General features: G+C 46.8%; 1 long non-coding RNA gene and 1 pseudogene across 1 annotated transcript; one reads left to right on the forward strand and one right to left on the reverse strand.

The window, feature by feature from the left end:
• The first annotated feature begins 524 nt into the window (after nt 1-524).
• On the forward strand, nt 525-2,252 carry LOC105088039 (free fatty acid receptor 2-like; annotated as a pseudogene).
• LOC135322051 (uncharacterized) lies at nt 525-27,613 on the reverse strand. Its single transcript, XR_010382343.1, has 4 exons — nt 27,098-27,613; nt 13,611-13,781; nt 1,712-5,788; nt 525-666 (listed from the first exon to the last, which is right to left on the reverse strand). It is a non-coding gene; the product is annotated as an uncharacterized LOC135322051 (long non-coding RNA).
• Between the last annotated feature and the right edge of the window lie 3 nt (nt 27,614-27,616).

The raw sequence follows: 27,616 nt of genomic DNA on the forward strand, positions 1-27,616 counted from the left end.
GTCACAGGAATGAGAAGGGAGCCAGGACGAGTCAAGGGAGAGAGGGTGCTGGCGAGGGTGGGGGTGCAGGTGAGCGCAGGAGAGAAAGAAAAGGTGAGCTCAGTCCTAACTCAACCGGACCAGGGACTCCACCTGTTTACCCGGCCCTCTACTTCGGAGACTTTCCAGTTTGGGAAAGAGTTACGCACATGGGCCACCAGCAATCCGTTACCTGTAATAGGTTAAGGACTCAAGTTTTATTTTAAATATCTATCTTTTAATGATGAATTAGAGATCAGAGGTTACTCTTGATTGATGTAATTCTCACGTACATATGCTTTCTACAGGGGGAACTGGGAGGCAGCGTATGTGAATGGTGGTAATTCTGGTGAAATCATGTATGTGGTGCAGAGGAAAACAAGCTGATGCTGAGAGGACGTAGAATGGTTTTCCCAGAGTCACATGATCTGAGGTATGGCGCGGACTGGAATCCTGGTTACCTGGCCCAGGTCAGTCCCCTTCTGCTGCCCTGACCCAAACCTACAGGCTTTCTTTGAACGGCTCAGCGTGGAATCAAGAAGCTGGCAGCTGGGATTCCCCTTGGGCTTAAGCTGTTTTACCCTCATGCTTAATCAAACTCCCATTTTCAGAGGTGAAGCTGAGAATCTTGTGTTCAAGCCCCGTGCCCTGCGGGGAGAACAGAAAAACAGAAGAGGCAAAGATAAGGAGAGGAGAAAAGCCACAGCAGACCGAGTAGAATCTGGAGAAACTCAGAGGCAGTCTTAGGACTACCTCCTCTTTGCGATGGAGCACAGTTCCCACAGCCATTCATGTACTGACACGTTTGCTCGGCACCCACTACTTGTCGGGCACAGTTCCAGGGAACTGGTGAACGAGGTAGATGATGTCACTGCCCTCGCGAAATGCCCTTTCTAGTGGGGACTTGAGATCTCAGAACTTTTCCTGTGGGAGCTTCTGAGTCATCGACATTCTTAGGAGACCCTCCCTCCCTCCCTCTCTCCCTCCCCCTCTCCCTCTCCCTCAATCTGTAGGGTGGAAATGGAGATGAGGAAGGTTCTAAAGAAGCAGTTTGACTGGGAAGCAAGGAGGTCTTCTCTGCCCACTCCACACAGGCTGCAGAGCAGCCCTCCGTCTGAAGGGTCGGACAGTCACTTGGTAAAGCAGGGCCGGGAGATGCAATGGATCTGATCTACCTTGGTTTGGGTCTGGGAACCCAAAGTCATAGAGAATTCTGATCTATTTTTTGTTTCTTCAGAAAGGATGGAGCCAAGTCCCTGAAGCCTGGGGTGTCTCTTCATCTGTTTTATATCTTTTCTCATCGGTCTCCCTGCCAACCTCTTGGCCTGCGGGCCTTCCTGGGGCGGGCCCGCCAGCCTGACCCTGCCCCCACCCACATCCTCCTGCTCAGCCCGGCGCTGGCGGACCTCCAGCTGCAGCTGCTGCTGCCCTCCATGAGGGCTGAGGCAGCGTCTGACTTCCTGGGGGCTGGCCCTTGGGGGACATACCCTGTGTCCTCACTGGCTACGGCTTCTACCGCGGCACCTACAGCAGCACGTGGCTGCTGGCGGGCGTCAGCCTGGAGCGCTACCTGGGAGTGGCCTTCCCCGTGCGGTACAAGCTGTCCCGCCGGCCCCTGTACGGGCTCATTGTGCGCTGGTCAACACAGTGTCCTTCAGACACTGCAGCATTGTGGTCAGTGTCCAATACTTACCAGCTACCAAGAGGCTGGTGAGTGACGCCCAAGTCCTCCCTTACTGCTATGAGAACTTCACCCGAGGGCAGCTGCGCCTGGTGCTTCCCGTGCGGCTGGCGTTGTGCCTCGTCCTCTTCTTCATCCCCATGGCGGCCACCATCTTCTGCTACCGGCGTTTTGTGCGAATCATCCTCTCCCAGCCCCACGTGGGGACCTGGAGGCGCTGGAGAGCCATGGGGCTGGCTGTTATGACCCTCTTCAATTTTGTGATCTGTTTTGGGCCCTACAACGTGTCTCACGTGGTGGGGTTCTTCCAGTGGAAAAATCCAACCTGGCGGGCATGCACCGTGTTGCTAAGCACTCCCAACGCTTGCATTGACCCCCTGATTTTCTATTTCTCCTCCTCAGCTATGCGCAAAGCCTTTGATAAAAGGCTACAGAGGCTGCAGAGCTGGGCGCCTCACTGTCAGGGTACTGGGGGAGCAGAGTTGGAGAGCCGGCCACAGAGAGAAGGGATGGGCGCTTAGGTGTGGCCAATGTCAGCTTCACAGGTGACTAGATCTGCCAGCTCAGTAATTTTTAAGAGTATAAAAGCATCTTGAGGTCAACAAGTTTGAAAACTGTTGATCCAGTTAGATGACAGACATGCTTGTTCTGCTGAATGCAATTGCACACGTAGAAAACATTACGCTACCTGGTGTACACGCATTTAATGATTCAAAATTTCACTGTTCAAGTTTAGTGTCACTCAGGCTCTCAGAGATGTGAGTTTAAAGTCGGCCTGGTGAAATGCAAAGCTTTTTGATGCATCAAATGAGACATAAAACCCAGAACTACTCTGTCGTGAGACAAAGAGTAACAAAACTGGTTTAGATAAAAAAGCTACAATTGCTCCACACGGGCCTGTATGTTCAATACTTTGTGCCCGTCAAGAATCTGGTTCTAAAGATTTTCTGAACTGCAGTTCTCTTGTTTTATAAGACAGGATTACTTCAGCTGCATTTAGGTGGTGGTATGTTGATCTAAAATACAGGTGGGATTTCTGATCTCAGAAGCTGTATTAGCAGGAGGAAGGGAAGGCTCAATACTAAACATACTTGCCAATGTCATCCTGAAAAAAACTGTACATTTGATTTTTGTCAGCCAAGATTAAGGACAGTTCGTCAGGGTGAAGGTTATGAACATGCTTAGTGAGCTTTATTTTGGAAGGGGGTGTGTTTCACAAAGCCCGAGTGAAAGCCTCAATTTTGCAATTAGATTGCTTGAAAACATCTAGTTCATGCAATCTGGTTCAATGCAACCACCGTTGCCCCTGCTAAGAAAATGAATGGCTCCTGAAGCATTGTGTTAAGGGGGAAAAAAGGAAGGTTTCTTGAAGATACCACTAGCCATGTCATACCTCAGCCTCGTACGGTTGTCAGGAGGGGGCAGGGTGAGCTTCCAATGGAAAGAGACTCTGATGTAAAATCAGGTCACTGGGTTTATGTAAACTCATTGGGGAGCTTCCTCCCTGAGAGCTTCCTCCCTAAGCCGGGCTCAGGCTACCACACCCCCACTCAGCACCTCACAACCTTTGAACACATGCCTTTTTGACCATAACACGTTGCTAACTGCTGTCGTTTATGTTACATTAAACAAATATAATTTGGCAAAGAACAAATTATATTAAACACGCATTTTCAAACCATCCCCTCCATCCTGCTAGGACAGTATCCCTCTGAGATGGTCACCAGTTCAGCTGGCAGAGGCTATGTTCCCGCCCACACCCCGGGTGGAGAACTGATGGCTTACGGGAAGGCTGCTGAGAGCCTCGCTCTAGCACTGACAATGTCGCTCCCATCAGGAGGCCCCACCCCAGGGGCCGGGTGCACAGCGATCAGGGGGAGGTGGGGAAGGGCGAACCGACTGGTGGACTTGAAGATTACAGTTTTATCCCATTGTGCTCTGCAACCCCATTTCCAAAAATGAGCCAGCAATCAGAGGTGGGCAGTTGCTGCTTTGGCCTTCTTGTGGTATCTCTTCTTCTCTGGTGACAGCACTCCCCTTCTGTAATGACTTCACTCCCCACCTCAGGCTTCAGTGGTAGATGTGCGACCCAGGTGACAGACCGGGGATCTCAGCACAGTTCCTCTCCAACCACAGTGATGGTTCACACGTCGGGGTGTGACTCAACCCAGGCAAAGGAAAGCTGAGCCCTGCCCTTCTCTTCTAACCATTTAAGAGGAAGAACCTCTTTTCTACTGAATTAACACTTTAAGAATGGTGGCCCATCACACTGGAGTCCACTTTGAGGAGAGAGGCTAAAGTCAACTTAAGGGAAGGCGGAACAGGAAGAAACCAAGTCCAGGCATTTGCTACCCTGGAGCAGATATACTCTGGGGCTTTTCAGAGTGTGACCCCCTACCGCTCTTTAGCTTAAGCCAGTTTGAATTGGGTTTTCAGTCACTTGCAACCAAAAGATATGTCATTTCACAAGTGATCAGAGTTGCAGCCTGTCTTTCTTCCATTATTTAAAAAATCTGGATGAAAAATTTAAGTATAGAAACTTAAAAACGTAACAAATCATGCAGAGCGCATGCTTATTAAGTCATGTTTCTTCAGATTTTTAAGGCTGACGTTCCTGTTAATGTTTCTCCTTCACTAAGCTTCCTCTCTTCAGAATGTAAGTGTATCTTTCCTGTCCATGAAATGTACTCTGTACTTGAGTCCACAAACACTGTTCAGTATTCTTTTGCGGTTTTTTTTAACGCCCATAAATATCACACAGTACAAGTCTAACTAGCTCTTTTCCACCCAAGACTGTATTGTTGCCATCTACCCCTTTGATACTCGTCACTGAAGTGGACAGATCTCATTCATTCCTTTTGTCTGCTGAATAATATTCCATCATATTAATAAGCTGTTTTACTTTTTCTATTCTACTCTTTATAGACATTTGGATAATCTCCCATTTTTCACCAGCATAGCACTGCTGCTTCGAACATCCTGTGCATGTCCTTTTGTAGGGAAATACTGGGAGCATTGGTGCATTTTCAGCTTCAACAGAAACTGCCAAACTACTCTCCAAAGTGATGGCATAAATCCAGCATTTCCTGAAAAAAGGCTCACAATACAGAGCACCCCCCCCCCCACCAAAGTCCACTCCCACCTTCCTGCAGGTTATTTTTCTGACTCTGGCCCTACAACCGACATACGGTGATGAATGGGAGGGAACAGATCAGGTATGTACTACCTGCCAAGAGGAAAAAGAGCTCAAACAAGGCGTGAGACACCCAAAGTAACCCAGTGGATTGGCATACACGTCAGACACCCACGTGGTGCGTATGTATAAATGGACGGTGTGTGCATGTCCATATACATACATACACACGGGCCTAGTGGGGCAGACAACTTCTCCAGGCCCCTAGGGGTAAAGGAATGGTCCACCTCCTTATTCCTCACCTTTCTTAACCGAATCCAGATTGTCGTGAACATTCAAGGAAAGCACACATGCAGAACCACACAAGTCAATGCAGCAGAGATGCGTTCTCCTCCCATTCTGTTGTTTATGTAAAAAGTGCTTCTGTGCTGCGGAGAAACAGTGACTGGGAGGCTAGAAAATCTTGGTCTTGGAGGAGAGCGCAGACTGACAGTGGAGTACAGGGGAAATAAGATGTTGGGGTCCTACAAGTGGGGGAAGCGGTCAAGTGTCCTGGTTCGTGGGGATGAGAATGTAGCCTCCTTTGGCTCTGGACCATATAATACAGGCCAAGACAAGACACATTCCCGGGGAGCCATGAAGCACAGTTTGTCTGTTATGTGTTTATGTGTCTTTGTCAAATGGCTCCCAGGAAAACTGGAGCCACCTTGGAGCTATATGGTTTAAGCAGAGAAGAGGTGAGAACAAGGCAGAGGCGGTGCAGAGGCAGGCAATGGGATAGTGGGAGACAGAATCGGAGGTCTCACCTTGCAGACAGCCATGGGCCGCATGAGGACCCTGACCCTCGGGGGACGCTTGACCACGTGGCTGTGCTTTCTTCTTAGGTGCTCACGTGTCTAGGGATTCTAGAGCAGTTTTGTGAGACAGGACTGGAGAACAGCCAATTCAACTGGATTCTGAGGAGAGAAAACAGACCAAACAAGGAGTGTGGCCAGGGGCGGGGACGGGAGTGCATGAGCACGCTGGCAGGATGCAAGCTCATTTCGAATTACCAGCCCAGGGAGAGACGTAAAATAGGACACCTTAATTATGGAAGCAGAGCCAAGTCTGAAAGGAATAATCATGGCTTGAGATCTAGGAGAGAGCAATTAGATTTGTGGGAACAGAGTTTGGGGGGAAATAGAGAGGGCTGAGTGGCCTAAGAGCTCAACTCTTGACCTTCCCTCTTCCTGACACACAATAAGTTCATTTACAAATGTTCCTGGCTTCTGGGAGACCCTGAGGTGGCAGAAGTCCTTGTGTCTCTGCACCTGATTCCTTGTGTCTCTGCACGAGATGGTAAATGGGTGCTTCAGGGCTGATCTCTGAGAGTCATCTGCTTAGGGACTGGATGAGGCCAGTCACCCAAAATTCTGAGCAAGTCCCGGGAGAAGATGCCCTGAAACCTGACCCAGGAAAGGAAGGGGGTGAGAGGCCCAAGTGACCACAGGGTCACCCAGCTGGGGAACAAGGTGAGGAAGTCACTGCCAGTGGAGGGGTGAAGCCAGAATAGAAAAGGTCAAGAAAACTGAGAGAGGACTTAAGAGATAAGTTGCTGGAGGGATTACACAAGTTGAGGTGGGGAGGCAACAAGCAGAACTGGTCTTCCTCATCAGAGCAGAGAAATACTCTGGTCTTCAGCAGTCCTAGCCTCTCTGCTGGGCCCATTTCCTGGGTGGAGACCTACCGTGAGCGGACATCTGGGGCTGTGCCTGTCCAGCATCCTTTCCTCCTTTTCTGGTAACATCCCACTGTTCCTTTAGTCTACCTCTAGTTCTATACTCTCAGTCCATGTGGCACTGGGTGGGGGGTTGGGGACAAAAGACTGGCCCCAACTCAACTGCAGGGGAGGGCATATAACCTAAACTTAGGTTCATGCCCAAGCCAGTCCACCAAGAGTCAACCATCTCTAGACTCTTCTTGGGGAGCCACCTTTGCCACTAAGAGAAGGCTGGCCTCAGAATGGACCTGGTGTAAGAAAACAGCCAAGAGATGGAGACAGATGACCAACAGCTTCATTTAAGCACCTGGATCTGGCTATTCCTGAAGCTGCTTTGCCCCAGACTTTTAAATTACATAGCCAAAAATTCCCATTTTGTTTGATGGGACAAGATTCTGGCACCCAGAATCAAGATATTAATACAAACAGTTGGTAAATAATTTGTCACTAATAATAGAGAATGAGTATTACTGATTTATATCTCTTATGATATTTTAAAAGTAAATTAGAGCTGATTTACAATTACAATTCACCAACTCATTTGCATCTGACATGCAAGGGTTAGAGGCACAGCACGTGACTAGGAATGGCATGTGGCTCTGGGCATGCTGGTGACTGCCTTTGCGACTCTAATAAATCAGATGCCTGGTTAACAACAATAACTTGAATGAGAAGAAGTGTGTTCTGCAGTTTTAAAAGTGTTTCCGCACATATTATCACACCTGAGCCATAAGACAATCCCTGAGGTTGGTTTCTTATGCCTTCTTCATAAGCAAGGACTCCAAGGTCCCAAGAGTCTAAATGCCTTCCTCAAAGATACACAGCCAGACAGGGATCACGCCTGGACCAGAATCTATGTTGACCCTCCAGGTCCAGCGCTCCTTCTGCTCCATCAGCTTTCTTAAAAGTCAGGAGCCAGTGTGTGGGACTCGGAGACAGCAGTACAGAATTTCATCCAACAGCAGCTGGGTGTGATGCAAGGAACACTGAAGGGCCAAATGCCAGGATCCCTGGAGGGGAACTGGGGCTGCTGGTGCTTCTCCCAGGGTCCTGGGGGAACAGGATACGTTACGGAGTACGCACAGTGGGCTTGGCATTGTTCTAAATGTTTCATATGCTCTAAACCAGGATGCCAGCCCTCCCTAAAGGCTCTCATTGCTGGGCTTCAGGAAGACACAGACCCACTCCTTCTCCAGAGATAGAGACACCTGTCTGCATCCTTATCTGTCTGTCTTTCATTCCTTCACTCAGCTATATTTACAGAGTACCAGCTCCACATCAGGATTTGTTCAAGATGCGGGGAATACTACGGTGAACAAGCCAGAGAAGCTACCAGCTCTTAGGAAGCTGACATTCTGGAGGCATGCTGGCATTGGTACACCGCACCTCAGGTCTAGCATTTGGACTCTCCAGGAATGAGATGCACTTTAGATGATTACTATGTGACCAAACTAACAAAAGACTCCAGATAGTTAACAATGTTGTTTTGATAATGTAAGTGGGGCTTCCTCCTCCTTGTTTCTGGGCCAAGGGGTGGTGAGAGGCAGCAAATTAAACAAAACAAAACAAAACAAAACAAAAAAATTATTTGTTTAACTCAAAAGTATGCCTATGTGTGCATTTCTAGTTATCAGGCACAATAAGAAGCTGTTCCCGGAGCAATATAAAACCAAGTCTGCAGCCTGAGTAGGACCTCCCAGTCACCAAGAACTGTGGACAAACAAAAAGATAAATGAAAAAAATAATTTCAGATTTTGATAAAATATGATGAATAAAACCAAGTGGAGCACTGTAATAAGGAGGAGAGGAGGACTCCTTCAGAGGGGGTTGCCAAGGAAGGGCTTTCTGGGGAAAGACAGAGAAGTAATCAACACTGACTTTCTGCTGATGACGCGGCCTGACCCTGGAGTAGAGCCAGATGAGGCAAGGCAGCTCCAACTCTGCCACTTTGTTAAGGAGCCCGAAGACTTCCTTTTGGGGGCTCCCACCCCCTTGCCCAATAAAAAAAATCAAAATAAAGCAAATTCTCAGGTGGCTGCTTTTGTTCCGGGAAGGGACCATTGGTGGCAGGGAACAGAAGGAACCAGGGGAAGGCCACGCTGCTGGGGACAAGGCAAGGGGTTCACTTCCAAGAGACATACAGGGCCAAGGAGGGGAAAGAGAGACACAAACGGAGAGGCTGGACAGCGTGAAATGGGGCTGGTGTAGGGGAGAGGGAACCGATAAACTCATGCCCACAGGCAGAGAGACATCTCTTCAGCCCCTTGGAACTTCTGACTCAGAGGCTGTAGATTCTGTCTGTTGAGCAGGAGAGGAATAGGAGAAGTCGCAGCTGGTATCCTTGGGGAGTTTGTCCAAGACATGAGCACAATCTGTCCCATGTGCAGCCACTGGAAAAAAGTTGAGGATCCCTCCAGTAAGGAGTTTAGTGTCTGGCTACAGTTTACAATAGAGGAGTAGCCGCAGTTCTGCAAAGTGTTTTCACGTGTGGGACCTCATTTATTCCCCCAAACAATCCTGCTCCATTCACAGCGGGCTGCCACTCACAAGGAAGCCCAGAGAGGTTAAGTCACTCCCCAAGACTCCACAGCTGATCAAGAAAGAGCCCATGTGGGAATCCAGGCTGTCTTCCCAGCTGCCTGGGGACATTCCTGAGCTCCGCCTTTGGAAGGTCCAGGAAGGAATCAGCCCAAAAGGCATTCAGAGCAGTCAGCTGGCCCCACTCTGATCTCCCCTTCTGCCTCTGGTCTCCATCTTCACAACTGAGATTTACAGTTTCACCTGAGCACCAGGTGTCCGGGACAGGACTGTGAACTTGAACAACCCCAAACAGCCGCTGGACCTGCTCTTCCTCCGTGACAGTGGCTCTCAAACCATCATGTGCGCCAGAGTCTCCCGAAGGGCTGGTTAAAACACGAACTGCGCCCCCCCTCCCCCAGGCTGTGATCCCGCAGGTCTAGGGTAAGGGGTCAGCAATGTGCATTTCCAGCAGGTTCCCAGGTGATGCTGCTGCTGCTGGCCCTGGGGCCGCTTTCTGAGAAGCACTGATCTAGGATATAACAGGTAGCTCCCCTCCTGAAGGGGACAGTGGTTATGGGACTCTGGGATCCTTATGAGAATAGTCCTTCAGGTGGAGAAATAGAAATGGTGAGAGGGCTAGAAGAACTCAACAGAGACCTCAGGCGCTGGTTTTCCACGAGGTATGTGACAGAAAACCCAATATAGAAAAGAAGCAGCAGGGTAAGAGCAAAATTTTAGTGGGAAGCAGTGAGATATGAAGTAGAGGACAGAAGTGTGTGGTCCAGCCTCGTGTTTCATGTCATTTCTCAAGCAGCAGTATCACAACTTTCACTGCATCCGTGTACCATCTGCAGTATAACTGACTTATGGATTTTTTTTAAGTGGACTTATTTTTCTCACATATAATTTAGCCTTCTCCTAAACAAAAATAAAATAATAATGGTAACAGCCAGCACTTGCCATGTGCCAGACACACACTTACATACATTTATACGTATATGTACACGTGTCCACACCCACAGACACATGCACGCATACGTAGGCATGTTCACTTCAATCCTCACAGCAACCCTACTAGGTAGGTATATTACTACCTCCATTCTACAAATGAGGAAACTGAGGCAGGCCTGGGGATGAGTCACCTGCCCAAGGTTACACAGCTAACGAGGAGCAGAAGCAGGACTCCAACCCACATGGCTGGCTCCAGAGTCCACGCTCTTAACTCCTGAAATTAGGGGTTTAGTGGGTTAACTATGGACTAGGTAACCTGACAAAGAGCACACAGCTAGCTACGGGATGGGACCTGAGGTCTGAATACAGCTCGGATGACTCTGAAACCTGAGTGTTGAACTCCTGCATACACCCCTACATTGGTTATGGGTGGTGACAGCAATGGAGGGGGTGCTGAGCTGGGAAGGAGTCCTGGCGAGGAGCTTGGAGCTTAACCTACATAAATCCTGGAGACAGCTCCCTCCTTTGACTTGGGCTTGAGATGCCAACTTGCCTTCTCAGGACCTCTCAACCTTTAGTGAAAATAAACCAAAAGCTGACTTGCACGGGCCCATATCATAAAAACTGCTTTTTGTTTTGTTTTTTTCAAATATACAATTACATTAAATATGCTTTTTCAAAGTGCTTACTCCACCCCACCCCTCTCTCCCCAAATAACCCCACCACCCTCTGCTCTTCAGACTAAAAGGGGGGGTGGGCCAGGCCTGGGAAACAAACACTGGCCTATTTAAAAGTTTCTTAATACTCTGCAGGGCAGAGTAGAGTCCACGGTGGCCCCAGGAGAGCACTGGACAGGGGTGGGTGTGTCATGAAGTGTGGCCTTCCTCATTCCCTATCAGGCTGCAGGGCAGTAAAAGAGGGAAGGGGCTGAGCCCCGGGCGGAAAGCAGGAAGAGCTCAGCTTTATCTGGGTTGGTTCTCCCCACCCAGAACCTCCCTCCCTTCCCTGCTGATCCGGGCTTAACACCTGGAGAGGAGCATCACAGACTGTCCCCAGGCGGCCACGGGCAGAAAGGAGGTAACACCAGGGGTCTAAGGATCCTGGGAACCTCTTGTGGCTTGACCAGAATGAGGTTCCTCAGTAACATTTCTAGTCAGCCAGGGCGGCAAGGAAAGACCCAAGGAGAAGAGCCGCTGTCCTCCTTCCCCACACCCCCACGCCACCAAGTCTGTGTCATTCACTAAAACTCAGAATGCCGTGAGCTCTGGAGGAAATAATAAAAGTAAAATGCTGCAAGTAAAGTTAGTCAAGAGACACAAGAGACTAGTCAAGAGACAAGCCTCGAAAGTGGGCCTGTGCAGGAGGACAGTGGAGCCCAGAGAGAGTGAGGAGGGGTGAATGACAGGTGCCAGGTCCTGGCGGGGCACTCGCATCGCATCGTTAGGCCCCCAGTGCCTGGGGAAGAACAAGGGCCTGACAGGCAGCGGAGCAAGACACTCTTGTACTGCAGCAGGTACCCAGAGAGAGGGGTCTCCCAAACCCACGCGTCAGATCATTTCATTTCTCGCCTGAAAACCCTTCAATGGTTTCCTACTACTTTGAGAATAAAATCTGAACCTCACCTTGCACTGGAGTCCTATCTGACAGGCTTTCCCTCCCCGAGGTGGAGTCTCTGACCTCAGTCCCCATCGCTCTCCCTCATGCGCGTTCCGCCCACCACACTGGCCTCCTTTCGGTTCCTCTATCTCATTGAGCTTCGAGCTTCATGTGGCCCTAAAGTCTTTGCACACACTGTCTTGCCTGCCCAGAGCACTCCTCCTCTGTCTCTTCGCATGGAGGGCTCCCTCAGGCCTCTGCTCAAGGGCCACCCCCTCACGCTCAGCGAGAGCACCCCTCCCCACCCCAGGCAACCATAATGTTATCCTATTTTATTTCCTTCTTATTGAATGTGCCACAAAAATCATGTTCATTATGGATAATGTTCTATTCTCCCCCTGCCCCCAGCTAGAACGTAAATCCCATGAAGCCAAGACCCACATCCGTCTTGTCTGATGCCCCAGCACCAGTAGTTCACCGAGGGGTGAGACACGTAATCTGGCTGTCACCTTGCCCTTGGCTTCTGATCCAAGAGATTTTCAGGAGCATCTGAGGTCTTGAGCCTATGAAGCTCAGAGAGAGGACACTGGGGAGAAGGGAGGAGGTGTGGGAGCAGGTGCTGATTCCCCAGACAGCCATGGGCTTCGTGGAGCCACCTGGACTCAGAACATTTTCCTGGGCTGGCTGAAGCCCCTGGACTTGAAAGCCCACATCCCAATTTCTAGGAAACATACTCTGCTGGCCAAAGAATGCTTTGTGATGCAAAGCTGGAGAGATGAACCGGTTTTGACGGGATCATGCTGGAAAGGGAACAGGAACTTGGTGAACTTGACTGAGCCCTGGGTGGGGCTGGACAGGAAGGGAGGTGAAGAAAGAACAGAAGGAAGGGTACGACCCAGCTGGAGAGTAAATAGAAATGACCTGAAAGAATCCTCTGAAGAAGAAAATCTGTGTCATGTGAATTATGGATGTAAAGAGACGTCTAGGAGAACAGTCAGAGCTCAGATTCGGAGAGATGAATTAGATTTGCAAGGGCATAGATTTGAGGACCAGCAGGGTGCTAGCTGTCTCAGAAGAGCTCACCCAGCTCTCCTCCTCTCTGACAACTGACTCGTGGATGGGAAAGCTCTGTGCCCCAAGGACAGAACAGCCATCAAGGTGCTTGCAAGCCCATGCCCTTCCCCGGAAGCCTGGGGACTTTCCCTGGGAACGCGTGGCAAGCACCGCAGCTCGCCAGGTACGCTGACCGCTGTTTGTGTCCGGGGAAGTGGCGTGTGGAGTGCGCATCAGATAAGCACAGGGACTTTTGGAGAACTAAGTGGATGGTGCCGCTCTGGGCAACAACCCATGGGTGGCAGCAGTGAAGAAAAGTAGATGGGGTCCAACTGAATCCCAGCAGCTGCGAACCCTGGTGCCAGCTTCGACAGGGGCCCCCAGCAGAGTGGTCATCCCTGGCCAAGCCAGGACGTCTTTCCACTTATCTGATCCTCTAGCTTAGCATTTCTCAAAAGATATGTGGAGACACACTGATACATGGCAACCAAGGGCAAGAGACACAAGTCAATGTTTCCTGGAAAGATCGAAAGGACCAGGGTTTGGGAGGTGAGGTAAACGCAGACATGAACAGACATAAGGTGAGCAGTTACAAAGTCATTGCCAGAGGGGGACGGTCACAGTGCGGACTGGGAACCGCAGGTCCCAATGCAGAATTCCCTCCTGCGGTGCTTTGGGAACTTGCCTTTCCCACTCACTTTCTGTGGTTCAAGCAGGGCTGACCCCAGCCTTTGGCTACGGCTCAAGCAGAATGTTCTCAGAGAGCCTCACTTGATTCCACAAGTCTCTGTGTCTACGTATGACCAGTCTGGCCTCTGCTGAATGCTGCCAGACCGGCCACTTCCACCCCTTACGGCCCACTTCAGATGCCTGAGCATGAAGTAAAGCTTCGACTTTACCTCGTCTAGCCTCTGCTTCTGGAGCAGCATCCTCTGTGGCCCAGGGCTCCTGGCTGGACTGGCACTGAGGATACAGCTGCGTGGCTCTCCCTCCACCCACTGTGTGGGGCGGCTGCTCCTTCAGCGGCGCGGCTCCGGGCTCCAATCCCACAGTGCTGCAGGTGAGTTATTCTACCAAGCAACAAGTGGCACTTGTGTCAGAGAAAATACAAATAAAAGTAATCTAATTTTGCCCGGTGACAGCTGGCTGCAGTGCTAACAGAAAGCTCACATCTAATCTTGTGTTCCTTCAACAAAACTGACCGCTGCTACCTGAACATGGTTTGAATTACATTCATCCAACCCCAGGAGGGACTCCAGGGGCCACAGAACAAGACAGTAGTGGGGCTGTTTGCAATGTTCTGTGTAGGATATTCTCTCCCATCTGCTGAGGTTTTCCCTGAGAAGGCCACATCTGATGGTGTAAGCTGAGATGTGCTCTTCCTTGGGCACTCATCACCAGGCCTTTGAGGATGCAATGTGAAGGCAGCAGAATTAGGGGAAGAGGAGGCTCACCTGCAAAAGTTGCAGAAGTGCAGTGTGGAAGAGACTACCAGTTTTTCACTTGGTAAAAAAGTCTGATTTTTAACAGCAAACTGCACCCAACTAAAAGACCATTTCCTAGCCTTCTCTGCCAGCAGTTGTGGCCATCTGCCTAAGTTCTTATCAATGAGCAGAAGTGTTGTGGGGGAACTTCTAAGAAGTCTGTTCAGTTAAGAAGGGCTGAACTTCTTTTTCCCTTTCTTTAGTCCGTTGCCAGGAATTTAGATGTGATGGCTAGAGCTCCAGCTGCCATCTTGGACCATGAGGACAAGGGCCACACAGGACTGGTAGAGCAAAGAGCTAGAGAGAGCCAAAGTCTTCCTGGGGCTGCCAAAGACGGTCCAAGGCTACATATCTCCAGGCTGCTTTTATGTGACAGAGAAATATAAACCTGTCATTTATATCACTATTAATTACCTAGGGGTTGTTATATTGCATGCCGTGGAATCCAGTCCTAACTGATTGAAATTTCATCATATGTCAACTTTACAGCAAACTAAAATTTCTATCTTCAGTTTTTGATAACTTTTTAAAAGGAAGGTTTTCAAAATGGAATTAGACTCATTTAAGAGGCAAAGGAAAGCAGCAATATCACCAAAGCAATCATTCATTTGCCCTCACCCTTCATCTCTTTTGTTCCTCTCTATCTGTTTTCCTTCCAACATCCATGATAGTTAACGTCCTTCTCTAAGAGGTAGAAGTTGGGATGGTGGTTATCTCAAGGGTGGGAGGGTCGTTAACTGAGGGGGCACCAGGGGCCTCCTAAAGGTGATGAAAATGGTCTCTGTCTTCACCTAGTCAAGAGGCTACACAAATAGATACATATGTTAACAGCCATCAGCTGTACCCCTAAGATTAGTACACTTTATGATATCTATGTTACACTTTAATCAAAACAATTTCTAAAAACCCTCTCTAAAATTCCACACCTTTTAATGGCCACCATAGATATTATAGCCTTAGAGGTAATTTTCCTCCCTATACTTGCTATTTAAGATTTGTATAATTTTGGTACTCTCCCCTTCTTCCTAACCTAATTTTGTTGGATTGGGAAAGTGCTCAGTTAAGTTTCCCAGACACCCTTGCACCCAGGAGTTGTCATGAGATACAGTGCTGGCCAATGAGAAATAAGCAGAAATTGGCTAGGTAGGGCTTTTGGAAAAGCTGTAATTTTCTTGATTAAAAAAGGGATCGATTAAGGTGATAATGAGGTGCAGGTTCATCAGCTGTAACAAATGTACCACTTGGCGGGGGATGCCGACAGTGGGGCAGGCGATGCACGTGTGGAATATGTGGGAAATCTCTGCACCTTCTGCTCAGTTTTGCTGTGAACCTAAAACTACCCTACAAAATAAAGTCTATTAGAAAAATTTTTTCTTATAGACCTGGCTCTCATAGGTTCTTTGCCCTCTGTCCCATCTACCCTGTTTTTTCGCTCAGAATGTAGATGCTTTTTAAGATTATGAAGCAAAAGGCCAAAATCTAGGGATGGGGGAGCAGAAAAGCTAGAAGGAGCAGGGGTTTTCAAGGGCTGTTCCTGAGCCACTGCGCTAGCATTGGACTCCCTATTTCCTTCATGTGACATGAGGAAAAGAAATCTGTGTGCCCAAGTCTCTGTTACTTGGGTTTCCAGGCACACTCGGTAATCCTCAACTAAGATTTCAGGCTTCTGAGCTCTATATGTGGCCAAGACTTCTTGAGACAGATGCTAATTCATGGTGGCTTTGTATCACTACATAGCAAGGGCCCAAGGCAAAAAAAAAGGACTCCGCAGACACCTGCCAACTCAAGACTCCATTTGCGTGGTCCTGTCCTACCTTCTCCAGTAAGTTTTCACTGCTCACTAGCGAACCTGAATTCTTCTGGTGATGGAAGGAGCTAGAGAAGGGTGACTCAACATGCAGAGGATCTTGGTTCATAGAAACTTTCCTGGGAGCCAGCAGTCAAGTATTACATCAACTACATCACTGTTTCTCAATCTATTTTTAACCGTTTTTTCCCCTGCTTTCCGTAAACACAAACTATACTTTCTGTAGACTGCATTAAGAAAACCAGGGCTTTCCTCGCTCATTACCCCCGCCCCCAGGGGTTCCTGGTATGCTCCCCACACCTCTTGAGAGTCAGCGGTCTGATTAAAATTTCCCAAGATTCTGCAAACCAGAGTTACCCTGGTAAATTCCAGTGATGCCACAACTAGAAGAAGAAGATGAGCTGGTAAAGGGAGGAAAGCAGAGGGAAGGCTGGGCTGAAGAAAGGCACGCAGAGCATTCCATTTTGCCCTGAGTCGGCTCAACTTTTGCAGGATCAGCCAGCCCCCGACTGCAAGCACCTCCAGCTTTACTGGGGGAATCTGCCCCACTTCTGCTTCCAAAGACTCCCCTGCCCCTCCTCCTTTGCTCAGGGTTGAATTGAAAGGCAGTACAAGTAACAGCCTTCTGCTCTTTTCTAAGGGTGGCATGAGCCCATGTAAACTACTCGGTGATCCAGACTGGAAGCTGTGTGTGACCAAGGGGACAGTGGGTGGGGTTTTATTCAGTCCTGTTCTTGCTCTAAAGGTCAGCTCTGCACGGACAGCAGATGGTGAAAAGGGGTCGGGAGGAAGGAAAAAGTCAGACAACCTCTTCAACATTCCAAGAATAAAGGAACGGTCTTCCCCTAAGTTCTTATTTCACAATCAAAGGCAGGACCTTATAAACAGTCATGCTCAGACATGCTAAATAACGGTAAATTTAGTAGCGAGCAACAGTAAATGGTGTTTCCCCTCTACACCCTGCGTATCCAAAGTGTTGAGAGACAGGGAGGGAGGGATCGATGAAAGATCACAACATCTGGGATCTGGGGTTAGAGCAGGAACTAGGACGTGTGAAAGGCTGAGAGCTGTCTGTGGATCCTAGGAAACTGGGATTGAAGGTCACTCCTTCGTGATTTCAGGCAGAGTGAGGGCTGCCGGCAGGAAGCTGGGTGACCATGCAGATACTCCCTGTGGGACGCAGATGACATGACCTTACACCCTTGCCTGTGCCCTGTGTCCTCCTGTGTAGGATCTACAGGACTCCTGGGGGCTGCTAGGGAAACTGGTTCTAACCTGGACCCTCCCAGTACAGTGGGGAGCACAGTGCAGTGGTGAACACCGTGGACTCCAGAGCCAGACTGCCTGGGTCCCGAGTTCAGAGTTCAGCTCTTACATTTACCAGTCATGTGACTTCAGGCAAATTACTTAACCCCTTTACACCTCAGTTTTCTCATCTGTAAAGTGGGGGTGAGTGTGCCAACCTCACAGAATGTTTTAAAGATTAAGTGAGTTCACCTTTGCAAAACTCTTAGCACAGTGCCTGATACACAGTATCACAGAACAGGCAGCAATGCTGGCGGGTGTGCTGGTTTACTATGTCTGCTATAACAAACTGTAACAAACTGGGTGCCTTAACTCAATAGAAATTTATTCTCTTGGGGTGGGGTTATAGCTTAGCGCTAGAGCATGTGCTTAGCATGAGCGAGGTTCTGGGTTTAATCCCCGGTACCTCCATTTTGAAAAATAAATAAAGTATATAAAAAAAAAAAAAAGAAAGAAAGAAAGAAAAAGAAAGGAAGGAAGGAAGGGAAGAAGGAAGGAAGAAATTTATTCTCTCACAGTTCTGGAGGCCAAAAGTCCAAAACAAGTATGTCTGGGTGGAGAAAAACCTACTCCCTGCTTCTTTCAGCTCCTGGCAGCTCCTGGCATCCCTTGGTTTGTGGCCACATCACTCCGATCTCTGCCTCCGTGATCACATTGCCTTCTCCTCTCCTGTCTGTCTGTCTGAAATCTCCCTCTGCCTTATAAGAACATTTCTTTTTTTTTTTTTTAAACATTTTTTATTGTTATAGTCAGTTTACAATGTTGTGTCAATTTCCAGTGTAAAGCATAATTTTTCAGTTATACATGAACATACATATATTCATTGTCACATTCTTTTTCACTGTGACCTACCACAAGATCTTGTATATATTTCCCTGTGCTATGCAGTATAATCTTGTTTATCTACTCTACATATGCCTGTCAGTATCTACAAATTTTGAACTCCCGGTCTATCCCTTCCCACCCCACCTCCCCCTTGGCAACCACAAGTTTGTATTCTATGTCTATGAGTCTGTTTCTGCTTTGTATTTGTGTTCTTTTTTTTTTTTTTTTTTTTAGATTCCACATATAAGCGATCTCATATGGTATTTTTCTTTCTCTTTCTGGCTTACTTCACTTAGAATGACATTCTCCAGGGACATCCATGTAGCTGCAAATGGCATTATGTTGTCCTTTTTTATGGCTGAATAGTATTCCATTGTATAAATATACCACATCTTCTTTATCCAGTCATCTGTCAATGGACATTTAGGCTGTTTCCATGTCTTGGCTATTGTAAATACTGCTGCTGTGAACATTGGGGTGCAGGTGTCTTTTTGAAGCAGGGTTCCTTCTGGATATATGCCCAGGAGCAGGATTACTGGGTCATATGGTAAGTCTATTCGTAGTCTTTTGAGGAATCTCCATACTGTTTTCCACAGTGGCTGCACCAAAATGCATTCCCACCAGCAGTGTAGGAAGGTTCTCTTTTCTCCACAGCCTCTCCAGCATTTGTCATTTGTGGACTTTTGAATGATGGCCATTCTGACTGGTGTGAGGTGATACCTCATTGTAGTTTTGATTTGCATTTCTCTGATAATTAGTGGTACTGAGCATTTTTTCATGTGCCTATTGATCATTTGTATGTCTTCCTTGGAAAATTGCTTGTTTAGGTCTTCTGCCCATTTTTCGATTGGGTTGTTTGTTTTTTTCTTATTAAGTCATATGAGCTGCTTATATATTCTGGGGATCAAGCCTTTGTCGGTTTCATCTTTGGCAAAAAATTTTCTCCCATTCCATAGGTTGTCGTTTTGTTTATGGTTTCCTTTGCTGTGCAGAAGCTTGTAAGTTTAATTAGGTCCCATTTGTTTATTTTTGCTTTTACTTCTATTGCTTGGGTGGACTGCCCTAGGAGAACATTTTTGAGATGAATGTGAGATGATGTTTTGCCTATGTTTCTTTCTAGGAGGCTTATTGTATCTTGTCTTATGTTTAAGTCTTTAAGCCATTTTGAGTTTATTTTTGTGTGTGGTGTAAGGGAATGTTCTAGCTTCACTGATTTACATGCTGCTGTTCAGTTTTCCCAGCACCATTTGCTGAAGAGACTGTCTTTATTCCATTGTATAGTCTTGCCTCCTTTGTTGAAGATTAGTTGACCAAAAGTTTGTGGGTTCATTTCTGGGCTCTCCATTCTGTTCCATTGGTCCATATGTCTGTTTTTGTACCAATACCATGCTGTTTTCATTACTGTAGCTCTATAGTACTGTCTGAAGTCTGGGAGAGTTATTCCTCCAGCCTCTTTCTTTTTCTTCAGTAATGCTCTGGCAATTCTATGTCCTTTGTGGTTCCACATAAATTTTATTATGATTTGTTCTAGTTCTGTGAAATATGTCCTGGGTAATTTGATATGGATTGCATTAAATCTGTAGATTGCCTTGGGCAGTAAGATCATTTTAACAATACTAATTCTTCCAATCCAGAAGCATAGGATATCTTTCCATTTTTTTAAGTCTTTAATTTCCTTAATCAGTGTTTTATAGTTTTCTGTGTATAAGCCTTTCACCTCCTTGGTTAAATTTATTCCTCGGTATTTTATTACTTTGGGAGTTATTTTAAAGAGGATTATTTCTTTATTTTCTTTTTCTGTTGATTCATTGTTAGTGTAAAGAAATGCAACTGATTTTTGTATGTTAATCTTGTAACCTGCTGCTTTGCTGAATTCTTCGATTAGTTCTAGCAGTTTTTGTGTGGACCTTTTAGGGTTTTCTATATATAGTATCATGTCATCTGCATATAGTGACATTTTTACCTCTTCTTTTCCAATTTGGATCCCTTTTATTTCTCTCTCTTGCCTGACTGCTGTGGCTAGGACTTCCAAGACTATGTTGAATAGGCATGGTGATAGTAGGCAGCCTTGTCCCAGATTTTAGTGGAATATAAGAACATTTCTGTTCACTTTAAGGCCCATACAATAATCTAGGATAACCTTCTCATGGTAAAATTCTTAATCACACCCAAAAGTCCCTTTTTGCCATGCAAAGTAACATTCGGTTCCAGGGATTAAGATGTGGGTATCTTCTGCGGGGACCATTACTCAACCACAGTAGCTGATTTTAGTGGCCAAGGGTGGAGTTTGATTAACAGTAAGTGAGTGGACAGAGAGCGAAGGAAGGCGAGGTCTCTGCAGAGGGAGGTTGGGGTATGGTTACCAGCAATGGGTGGCAAACCCCACAGCGCCCACTATAGAAGCCAACAGAGATGGCGTCTGGGGAGTACTCCCAAGATGCTAGTCCTGAGTTGCTCCTTATTTCTCTCCTTTAGAAGTGCACCAGCCCTGGGGATGGCTGTGCAAAGGCTGCAGAAATGGAGGACATCGCTATTGGGATGACAAAGAAAGGCTGGACAAGTGGCATCTAAAAGAGGAGATGCAAGTCGTGAAGAGCATCAGTTGCCACCTTCACACTGTCATAAGGCCACTGCAGGGGCTCAGAAGGGGTAATACACACATGGAAGGAGGGTGAGCTGCACCAGCACAGGGGAGCAATGAAATCTCAGAGTCTCTTTAGATATACTGGTCTAGAATCAGCTTCCCTTTAATTCCCCAGGAGAGTTCCATTTCTCTCTGGCATCCTGCAGCTCTTCATTTATTGCTATTTATTTAAAGTTATGTAGCCCAAATCCCAATGGATCCTCTCCACCTCCATTGCTGCATTCTTCTGAATCCACGCCATCATCAAGCCCCCGCTGGATGACCACAGTGGACTTTTATTTGATCTCTCTGCTTGCAGTTTCATCTCCTGAAGACCATTCTTCACACGTGATCTTCTCAAATCATCAATCTCATCATGTCACGCTCCTCTCAGAGCCTTAAGTGACTTCCCACTGCTTATGAATGGAACCCCAGCTCCTTACTGTGATCAATAAGGCCTCACGTAGTCTTATCTCCTACTGTCATTGCCCTGGCTCACCACGCTCCAGCCACCCTAGCATTTCTGTTCCTACCACACGCAAAGGTGTCTTCTACCTGGCACGTACCAGTTCCTCCCCCGAGACCAGCTCAACATCTCAGATGTCAGCTCACCGGTAACCCCAGAGGTGGCTTCTCTGATCCCTCAGACTAAAGAAGCCTCTGCTATGCCATCACCACGCTCCGTCTCATCACCTTGCTTCCTCTCCTTCACAATGCCTATCACTGCGTAATCACTCCCATATTCCTACTCATCTGTTATTGTCTATCTCCCTCCGCTAGAATGTAACCACCTTCTATGAATGCGAAACCACTTCTATTTTTTTGACCCTGATATTCCCCGGGGTCCATCACATCCTACGGAGTAGATAACACATTTGTTGAATGAATGAATGAAATGACAGCTCTTTATTTACTGGTGGTGCTGCTGCTATGTGAAATCCTGCATTTCCCTTCACTTTTGAATACTTTATATCTATACCTTCCTCATATTTCCTAGGCAGGGTCTTTATAATAAAGGCACATTACTCTGAATTATCAATATTGACCATGAGGAAAGATCCTTGTGGATTCCAGCAAAAGTACCAGGAATGCCTTAATCTGCAAGAGAGCTCTCAAGTGGTTACCAGCTAGGATTTCTTATGATGGTCCCAGAAGAAGATAAAATGAGGCATTTGCAGACAAATATCTGAGCTTTTCAAAATGACCTCTCTCCATTCCAATACTTCCACTTACCCACCCGCACATCATCCAGGAAATAACTCCTGAGTGTCTAATATGTGCCAGGCTGTACGCCAGGCCCTGAGGATACAGTGGTGAGCAAAACCACCATGCTTCCTGAGTTGTGGATGGTCTTGTAAGAGAGATGGACATTAAGCAAATTCTCACACAAATAAATGTATTATTATAATAAGCTGAGATATGTGCTATGAAGGGATAGTAAATGATACTATGAGAGCAACAAATAGTGAGAAAACAAAGATTTTTTTCAAAAAATGAAATCTGCAACAGCACCAAAAATACTTAGGAATCAATTAGAAAAGATATGCAAAGCTCTATGCTGAACATTAGAAAGCACTGCTGAGAGAAATTAAATTCCTAAACAAATGGAGAGGGACATCATGTTCATAGATTGGAAAGCTCAATATTGTTCCAGCGTTGATGGTCCCAAACTGATCTATGCATCCAACACAATCCCAATCACAATCACAGCAGGCATTTTTGTAGAAATTGATTTATGTGGAAATGCATATGGCCTAGAAAAGCCAAAGCAATTTTGGAAAAGAAGAACAAAGCTGGAGGACTTACACCACCCAATTTCAAGACTTATTATAAAACTACAATGATCAAGACTGTGTGGAAATGGTGGAAGGAAAGACATAAAGATCACTAGAGCAGAAAAGAGATAAGACCCACTTATATGCATACAATCGATTCATTTTTAGTTAAGGTGCTTAGGCAATTTCATGGGGAAAGGAAAGTCTGGAATTAGATAGGCAGGTAAAGATTTCTCAGGATGTAAAAGCACAAACCATAATAGAAAGACTAGATAAATTAGACTTTATCAAAATTCAAAACCTTTGTTCTTCAAGAGACAATTTAGAAAATGGAAAGACAAGTCACAGGGTGAGAGAAAATATTTATCATACATATATATATATTATATATATATAAAACAGATGACTAGTACCCAGAACATAATAAAGAACTCTTAGAACTCATGAAAATAACACAGGTCTTTTTTTTTAAATGAGCAAAAGGCTTGAACAGACACTTCACAAAAGAAGATACAAAAATAGCCAAGAAGTACTTGAAAAGATGCTCCACATCAATAGTTGGCAGGCAAATGCAAATCAGAACCACAGCGATATCCCACAACACACAGATCAGGATGCCTAAAACTGAAAGACTAACCAACAGCAAGTGTTAAGGAGATCGTGGAGCAACAGGAACGCTCGTACGTTGCCGATGCGAATGAAAAGGGTACGGCCAGCTTGGAAACTGGCAGGTCCTTCAAAAGTTAAACAAAATATTTTCCGTACCACCTAGCCAATACACTCCCAGGTATTTGCCCAAGAGAGATGAAAATATATTCACACAAAGACCTAAATGACAATACACATAGCAGCTTTATTTACATGAGCCAAAAACTAAAAGAAATCTAAATGTCTATCAATAGGTGAACGGATAAATGAAACATAAAACATTCTAAAACACAGTACTATTCAGCAATAGAAAAGATGCTAGGAGAATATATAATAAGGGACTCTAACTCAGTCTAGGGGGTCAGGGAGGGCTTTCTGAAGGAAGAAGTAGATACCTGAAAGAAGACTAGGGATTAACTGGGGAGGCTGGAGCAGGTAATGAGAAGTAGAGAGCATTTCAGGCACCCTTGGCGGTGGTACATTCACAGAAGTGAAAGATGGTCTCGCTTAGAGAGCAAGGAGAGAGAAGGCTGATGTGAGTTAAGGCTGGAAGTTGGCAAGGGCAATGCCAGGCAAGCCTTAGAGGCCTTGTTAAGAGTTTTGATACTCATCCTAAAAGCAACAGGAAGCCTCTGACATGGTTTTAAACAAGAGAGTAGTATAATTGACTTGACATTTTAAAGACGATCCCACTAACTGCAGTATGGGAAACTGACTTTCAGGAGAGTGAGTGGCTGTGAGGGAGCTGGTCATGGCCTGGTAATAGACAATGGTGGCTGACACTGAGATGGGAAGATGGAGATGCAGGGAGATGGACAAATCTGTGATGCATTTGAGAAGTATGTTGGGCTGCATCCAGAGCATAAGGAAGAAGATGGTGTTAAGACTGATTTTTTAGGATTGACTCTGAGATTATGACTCAGGGATGGAATGGGAAGAGATCCTATTCTCCAACATGGAGAATTCTGGAAGAAGGCTTAGTTTGGTGGAGAATGTCTAAAGTCAATTCCAGACACAATGAATTTGAGGTGCCTGGGAGACATCCAAACAGGTATGTCTACCAGGCCATTGGGCATGTGGATGTGAAAGCTCACAGAAGCCCAGGGCAGGGATCCAAAATTGGATGTATTGAAGATGGGAATTCATGCTGTAGAAGTAGATGCAATAAATTGGAGAGAGAGCATAGGATGAGGATAGGAAAGACCCTAGAACCAAGTCTTAAGGAACTCCAACGTTTAGAGGATGAGCAGGAGAAGGTGAGCCAGCAAAGGAAATTACGGAGCTACCAATGAAAAGGCAAGGAAACCAGAAGAGCACAACATATCAGGATACGTGGAAAGAGAATGTTTTAAGAAGGGTGTGGAAACTGTGTTGAATGTTAATCAAATAGGAAGAAAATGTTTTCTATTTCTTCTATAGGTCTTTTCAATCAAAATGTCTTCTATAGAAGTGAACTGAGTAACACAAAGTCACTGCTAATCAGATAAGATTCTACGGAAAAATAGGGATGTAATCCAGATTTGTGCGAACTGAGGGGTGACTACTGAGGAATAAGGAAGTGGAGAAAGTGACTGTATGTAACTTTAGATAATAATAGGTCTAATTTCCTATTATAATAAACTGGGTGATGAGGACAGAAAATTGAACTTGAAAGATATTGTGAAAGATAACGCTTTTATGAACGCTCACCCCATGAATTCAACTGGAGGCTGCATTTCTTTTTCCTGTGGCATAGGTGGGCATCGTGAATCATGAATTCAAAACTTTCCTTTCTCATGCTACCTCCATAACCACCGTGAACGTGGAGAAGGGGCTTTATGGGGGAACTTCAACGTAGGTAACATACAACAGTGATATGAGAAAGGCATGGGGGGTGCGGGGGAAGGAGAGGCAGAGATAAAGAAGCAGTCCTAACTCCTCAACACCTGTTTTCCAGTAAGTTTCCATTTTGCAGTTAAATCCCAATCCTGTGAATATTTATAGAAAATCATAAAAGCCAAATGACATAAATAAATTTGGTAGCAAGCGACAGAGAATGGTCTCTTGCCTAGTTCCCCGGTTAATCTGCGAAGTACAGCTGTATGCTGGGGGAAGGAAACAAACGAAAAGATTGAACTCTTCAGTTCTAAAGGAGAGTAGAGCTGAAAAGAAAGAAAATCTAAATATTAAGATACCCAGACCCTGGGACTCTAGGCTACAAAACGAATGGCTGATTGACTGAATGAATGAATGAATGAATGAATGACTAAGCAAACAGTATGGGAATAAGTGTAATAAGTGTAAGTCCCAGGAAAAGAGCGGAGAGTCTCTGAGTGGGGATCAGGCCCCAGAGGGCAAAACTGAGGCCCATTCCCCAGGTCAAGAGGAAAACATGTTCTGATTGTCTTTGTTTCTTCAAGTGTGTGTTTCAAGAAAGGACTCTGAGGAGCTTCTAACCTGGAGCTACATAGGTCAGAGAGGGAGAGATTGTGAGAAAAGGACGAGGACGGCTCAGGAAGAGGGAATGCACGGGGGAAGGAAGTGCAGCCGAGCACCGTTTGCCTGCAAAGAGCCACACAAGCGCTGAGACCCAGGAGGCCTTTTCTCAAGTCAGATGGCACGTCTGGATATTCAGCCTCTGGACAGTCTACCAAGTGGCTCACTCTCTATGAAGCTGTCCAACAGGCTTGGGAGGAGGGACCACTGGCACTTACGGGCATTAAAGCACCTGCACGGCTTTACATATGCTATCTCAGGGACTCGTCACAGAAATCCTGGGATGTAAGTATTCTCATCCTCACTTGACTGAAAAGGAAACTAAAGTTCAGAAAATTGATCTGCCCTGAGGTCACAATGAAGGGACTTGGATCTGAGCCACATCTGAGTGACTCTAAATCCCATGCTATTTCTACCACCACAAGACACAGGCTAGGAGAAAGCAATCTGCTTCAACTGGGAGGGCAAAAGAAACTCGTTAAAGTCAGAGGGCAGGAAACTATACAGAAAGGGGAAAGCTGAAGAATAAAATGAAGTAGAAAATCCTTTCTGAGAGTGAGAAGAACTTACAGAAAAAATCACCTAGAAAAGAGGAGATGAGATGATCTGACTTGAGAAATGGGAAAAATGCCTGGGATTGAGAAAAACACTCAGGAACTAAGGGCAGAAAACCTGGGTCTGGAAATCAGAATGAGCATCTCTAGGGGGAGAATAAAGATGCCAGTGCCCTTTCCTTTGGGTTTGAGAGGAGACAGTGCTCAGTTACTGACCTTCTCTCCCCAGTCATGTGACTTGGGCTTGTATAAAAGCTTTCTGCCAGCCAGGTTCCTTACAAGTTTTTCCTGTGTGAAATGGGCAGTAGCAGTGGCTAAAGCTCTGTTCCTCTCTCCCAGGAGCTTTCAGATTTTCCTTCAGGACAAATCCCAAGGAGCCATCTATCCGGAACAAAGGCAAGGCAAGGCTGCTAGCTTAGTGCTTGCGCTCTGGGAAGTGATGCCGGGATCAGAACTGGAGGGGAAATGTTGGGGGGAGCTGGAGGAAGTCTGTTGGAAACCAAATGCAAAGATCATATCCACAGACAGAGCCAGCGGGGGCAAGGAAACACGGACCAGCCCCTAAGCCTGGAGAGAGGATGAAGAGGCCTGACTGTGTGTGGGCAGCAAGGGTTACAAACCAAGTGGAAACCAAGTTACCCCATTAAGAAGAATTCCTCTGTTTATTGTCAAAACACCAGGCTCAGGAGCCAGTTACCATCTGTGTTCTTCTCTGAATATTCTCTGGAGTCTTTTGGGGGACCAGCCCCAAAGGACCGTGTTTCACTAGGCTCCCCTTTTCAATACAGCCCCAGAGTCAGTACTGGACAGGGGAGGCAAAGGTGGAGGAGCGCCTTCGTTCTGCAAAAGGAGAGGAAAGCAGGTAGGGAGATGGGCTGGGGGCTGGGCACCTGCTTCCTGGGCGGGCGGCGGGGTCCTGAGGAGAAACCAGCGCAGGGTGGCCCAGCCTGGGTTTTCACAGCCCGAGTTCTCCTGAGAGGCCTCTTACAGCTCCCTCCTCGCTGTGGTGAGGCTTGCCTTTTCTCTCTGCAGGTCTCTGACTGAGGAAACGGCTTAAGAAAGTTCGAAACGGAAAACAGTAACTTCCTGTGTCTGTCTGTGAGGAGAGGAGAGAGGCTGGGAAAACCGGAGGGGGAATTCCCTTGGGAAGCCAAGGGTTGGTCTCCCCCAGAGATACAGGATGGCAAACGTAATAACCACCGCTTAATATCCCGCCCCAGGCAAAGTCAATAATTGCTCTGGGCAGTTCTGGCAGGTGGTGCGAGCCAGCGGTAGCAACAGCAGAAAGCCGTGACCTGGGGCAAGGACAGCGCCTGGGAGGGGGTCCGCAGACCGAACCCGAGGGGGGTCTGCAGGCTGTGCGTGGGGCCTCCTGACCCTGCCCTCTCTCACCCTCTTCCAGAACAGTC

Source organism: Camelus dromedarius, chromosome 9 (assembly GCF_036321535.1).
Source record: "Camelus dromedarius isolate mCamDro1 chromosome 9, mCamDro1.pat, whole genome shotgun sequence".
Taxonomy (NCBI): Eukaryota; Metazoa; Chordata; class Mammalia; order Artiodactyla; family Camelidae; genus Camelus; species Camelus dromedarius.